The sequence below is a fragment of the Polistes canadensis genome, unplaced genomic scaffold (genome assembly GCF_001313835.1).
Source record: "Polistes canadensis isolate GaletaPanama2010 unplaced genomic scaffold, ASM131383v1 scaffold_123, whole genome shotgun sequence".
NCBI classification, from domain to species: domain Eukaryota; kingdom Metazoa; phylum Arthropoda; class Insecta; order Hymenoptera; family Vespidae; genus Polistes; species Polistes canadensis.
Genome location: NW_014569670.1, coordinates 306,784 through 312,747, shown reverse-complemented (window position 1 = coordinate 312,747; position 5,964 = coordinate 306,784).

Sequence of the window (5,964 nt, the reverse complement as noted above, 5' to 3'; positions counted from 1 at the left end):
TATTATTTATTCTCTATAATAATTTATTTTCAATTGAAAATTTGTAATAACGAAGTTTACAATTAAATCGAATGAAAAACGTACGTATTAATTAATTAATAATCAAATATATATTTAACGTTGCAAGTTGTGATCGAAGTATTTGTTTTATTTATTTTTTTTTTTGAAAGTGTATAATAACATAGCAGTAGTAGTAGTAGTAGTAGTAGTAGTATGTTACAGTCGAGTCTATATAGTATCGTTCGAAAATCGTTTTATTTATTTTGTTTTTTCTTTTTTTGTATTTTTGTATCTTTGTATTTTTTTTTTTCGGTGAGTTGTTCACGCTCGATTTGATATTGGAATTGCCGATTCTATACTAAACGCTTTTCTATCTCGTTCGTGTTCACCATTTATCTCGTTCTCACTTTTTGTTTCTTTTTTTTTTTTTTTTCATCTTTTTTTCTCGATTCTTTGAAGCTTTAATTGATCGAGGATTAATTTATCCTACCGGCACGTGACAAGCTTTAAATTTATCCGAAATCCATGATGTTGGTGGTTGTGTCGTGGTTTTTGTTGGGTTGTTACATTCGAAACTTTAATAATTTTCAATATTTTTATCATTACCAGTCCATTTATTTATTCCCCTTTTTTTGAGGGGAGGTTTTCTAGTTCATTATTCGTACAATTGTTTGAATAAAATTGTTCGATACGTAATTAAAAAATTCGTTAAAAATTATACTTGCATAATGTTAATTGCATCTTAATTGGTGAGAAAAAAGAAATAAAAAGATTTCTAGTCTACCCAAAGATTTATTTTTTTCCTAATCGAGAAGTTGATTCGATGAGTTAGACTACTAGTTTTTGGAAAGAAGTTTTTGTTTTTACATTTCGATTAAAATCCAACCGTTAAAAGTGTTTCTTTTTTTTTTTAATTTTCAACGTGATGGAAAATGTTGTATTTTTTTGATAAAAACAAAGATACACATTATTTCTCGTGAAATATATTATTGATGAAAATTATATAAAGATAAATAATCAAATATAATATTGTATATCAATTACACGCGCGTTAGAATATTTCTATATTTATTTGACAATTAATTGAATTCCAATTGTAAATTAATTTCAAACGTTGCACGAGAAAATACTTATCAAAGTTTAATTATTGTAAAAAAAGAATCTTTATCAATAAGATATATATACATACACAGAAACAGTAGAGAAATCCTTAGACAAGTGACAAAGGGGGGGGGGGTGAAGTCTCTCTCTCTCTCTCTCTCTCTCTCTCTCTCTCTCTCTCGCTCTCGCTTTTACCATCTACGAGTTAAACTCGGCACGTTCGATGGGTTAGAGAAGCTCATTAATTGCATTAATTAAAAGCAACTGCATAGTGAATCGATGGTAATTCCGTTATGTTTCTGAACGATAACGAGGGTTGGTCCGATGTCCAACGTCGTAAGTTAAGGGGTTACTGCTTACGTGACAGGTAATTCAAACGCTTTAGGCTATTTTATATGAGAAGGATACGCGTTAGAGTAGTACACATATATGTATATGTATATGTATATATATTTAGGATAGATTGTAGTATATGTTTAATGCTATGGAAACTTGCGTTGATCCGTCCATCTTCTAGCCGCTAACGAGTATGATATATATATGTATGTGTGTATGTATGTATTTATATATACACTAACTGTACTATTAATCTTCAAAGTAAGCGAACTAAGAAGAAAGATTATGTTTAACGATGGAAATTCAAATTTGCTTTCTCATCCTTGAAATATATGTATGGGTGTATAGTTTATTTAGAGATGTGTGTGTGTGTGTTTTACAATATAATTGATATTATTTGATACTATTTTTTGGATGTTTTTCGTATTAATAATTGTGATTAAGGTATTATTAATTGTAGAAATAATTTCGTAGTTAATTAATTAAGAGAATAAATATTATTGTAGGAATGTGGGAAGGTTTATAGTATGATTAGAAATTTTAATTTGCATTTTTATCATCTTTAAAATATAGTTATTTATATTTTGTTACAATCATTGATATTATTTGTATATGTTGTAGATTATTATTTAGAAATAATTTCGTTTTAATTTCTTAGTTAAATAATTAATCAATATTATTGTAGGAATAATAAGGTTTAATGTGTGTACGATTATGTCGTTTAATATTGAATCGCATGAAAATATGCAACAATTCTAAAATATTTAAAATATCTACAATATTCTAATATTTTCCAGTTTCAGTTTCAGTTTCAGTTTCAGGTCAGTTCGGGTCAGTTCTAATTGATGAAATACAACCTAATAGATTTATTTAAACACAAAAATACAGAATATTTCTTTTATTCTTTACTATCATTTTTATTTTTTATTTTTATCGTATTATATTTGAACGATTAATATCAAACACACACATTTATTAAATATATATTGATGTGACATAATTTTGTACACACTCGTATTTATTATTATTTATTCTCTATAAAAATACAGAATATTTATTTTATTCTTTAGTATTATTTATATTTTCTATTTTCATCGTATTATATTTTAACGATTAATATCANCTTTTATCTCTCTTCTCTGAGATTTTTTTCGTTTCCCCATGAAAAAGTAACACAGATCTAACTATATATATATATATATATATATATATATATATGCATAGATAGTAGAGTTAACATCCCCCAAGTGAGAAATAAAAATACAGAACTAAAGAGAAAAAGAGAGAGAGAAAGAATATATAGAAAAGAATAAAGAAGAAAAGTAAAGTAAAGAAAAAGAAAAAGAAAATGAAAGAAAAGGCAGGCAAGAGAAAAGAAAAAAAAAAGAAGAAAACAAAGGGGACCATAGAAAATACAATACAATTTTTTTTTGTTCTCTGGTCCTTCTTTTTGCTAGTAGAAAACTTCGAAACCGCGACTCGCTTATCGCAGAATCTTCGAACGAATCGAAAGTGGGTAAACGAGATATACAAAAGGGGATGAGGGAGGCAGGGGGTGGTGAGGAGGAGAGGGGCAATGGAAAACGGATAAGAAAAAGATGAAAACTAAAAAAGAAAAAAAAAAGAAAGGTAATGGGGGTGGTTTAGGTGGAGAAGCGAAATAAGAGAAGAGGAGGAGGATGGGTGGGGGGGGGGGGGTGGACGCTTCCAGACAACAAGTCGGAAACTTGCAAGCTCAATTAAACTCAAACAAAGTTCAGTTCGAGCCTGTGGCAATGAGAAAACGGATGAACGAACGACTTCTTCGAGTGTCCTTTAGGTCGTTGGTCCCGTTCAGTTTGGTGCCAATTTCTTCTTTTTTTTTTCCCCCCGATAAAAAACAGAGTGGCAAAAGGGAAAAAGTAAGTAAGGAAGGAAGGAAGGAAGGGGATAAAAAAAAAAGGTAAATAAAAGGAACGGGTTGTACGAGTAAAACAGGCCAAAGGGTGTAACGTGAAACAAAAAAGAAAAGAAAAGTATTTTTTAGTACTTAAGTGTATCCCTTTTTCTTTTTCTTCTTATTCTTATTCTTCTTGATTACCATTATACTTTTCGACTTACTTTAATTCACTATTTTTTTTTTATGTATAAATCTCTTACATAATTAATTTAGTTTTTGAATACAATTTATTATATTAATTAGATAGGAAAGTTAGGAATCCCTAAAGGTTTCAGTGAAAGCTAGCAATGCCTGACCCGCTAGGCATTGTCGACATTACTTAACCCTGACATTGTGAACATTTTTTAATCCAAGCATTGACAACCCTAACACCTATTTTAGTGTACATTAATCGTTTAATTTGTCGAATAAATCATTTTTAATGTGCAAGGATTTTTTTTTAATTATTTTCTTTTATTTTTTTTTTTGAGGTAATTAACATATATACAATTTTTTGCAATTCTTTATTTCTTTTTCTAATAAAATTGTGTATATAATCGAAACACACATTCCATACAAATGATATATATATATATATATATATAGTTAAAAATGATTATAAATCTGAGCATGAAGGATTTACAATGAAACAACCCATGAACGATGGTAGGGAATATCAAATTATGAATTTATATATACAGAGTATAGATAAATCTAATGTAATTTAAACAGAGGAAGCATATTACCGTAGGTAGATATGTAATACGTGGTAAATGTATATCATTTTAAACGTAAAATATCATAAATTACATCATTGAAATCCAATTAATTTTCTCTACCAATGAATATCGTTGATTTATCGTCAATAAAATAACGAAGGACATTTCCATAGTATATATATATATAGCTTTTACTATTGCTCTTCGTAGATAATTAAAATTATTTTCTATTAATTATCTTAAAAGATAATTTGCTTTATTATTAAACAATCTTTTTTTCTTTTTTTTTTTCCTATACTTATATGTATTCAATTAATCAATTAATTAATTAATTAATATCAATACACATTGATTATTAGACGAATAGATATTCAAGTTTTGTAAGTTACAAAATATTATAATTAACATTTGTTTATTACTATATTAATTACTACTAATGTTAATGTTTTCTTTTTTTCTTCCTATACTTATATGTATTCAATTAATTAATTAATTAATATCAATACACATTGATTATTAGACGAATAGATATTCAAGTTTTGTAAATTACAAAATATTATAATTAACATTTGTTTATTACTATATTATTGACTACTAATGTTAATGTGCATATTTCTGTTCACATATTTACTGTACGAATACATACTTTTGTCTCACACTGTATATATATATATTATTAATTTGTTAATAATTAAACTTTCAATATCTAAACGTAATTATAAATTAATAATTATTATAATTGATTTTATTTAACGAAACTTTGTTGTTAATTGATTGTAAATCGAATGACGCGGATTCAAATTAAACTCGTTTTAGTGATTCGTCAGTTTCGTATAATCGAATTGAGTGGTCAAGAAAACTAGATGAAGAAAAAAACATAAAAAGAGATAAACAAATAAATAAATAAATAGAGAGAGAGAGAGAGAGAGAGAATGATAAAAAAGAAAAAGAAGAAGAGATAAAACAGTAGAGAGGACACTTTTTTTATCTCGGAATGGAAGTAAAGCCTAACAAATTGCAGCAATGCTACTACTATATTTCCCACTACGCAATTTGTCACGAAAATAACTCCCCCCTACCAACCCTTTCCACCCTTTTACCCTCAGCTATCACAAACGTAATTGATTGTACCTACGAGAAGAGTATACCTAATCAAACTTCCATACGTAGATACATGCATGTCTGTGTGTGTGTTAATATTACATATTTAAAACAAGTACTTCATTTTAAACATTATTTTTATAAATATTATAAAAATTTGTCATATATTACTATTTCTATAATTATATATACATTATATTATTTATAATATTCACATAATTACTAATCACAATTTGTCATATTTATTTATTTATTTATTTTGTTCGTTTGTTTGTTGTTTTATTCGACGAATATTAATCAGATAATAAAATAGTTAAAAAAAAATGAAAACGTTTTAAGATTTATTTCAACGTTGATTAAAACTTTAGTGTATGAAAATATATATATTATATTGATTAATGAAAAAAATGAAAAGTTTCGTATTAAATGATTCTAATATACATATAGAGAGTTTACGGTAAAATCTGACTGTGAATGTAAATCATCTTGCATAACGTTTCATACGTCAATCCTTTGAGGGATAATTATAGGATCACTTACTATATTAGATATTCATGTTCAACGAATAGATGATGATCTCTCTCTACTTTTGCATTAAATGTTTGATGGTTTCTGCATTACTATTGGTTTAATGTAATACTATCTACAATGTAGATCAAAGATATATAATTTTATAATTGTATTTAATATTAACGTTACATAAATACAACATAACATTTTTTATTCAAATATTTATAAAATACGAGATATTTATGTTTAGTAACAAAATATTATACTCAACAAATATCA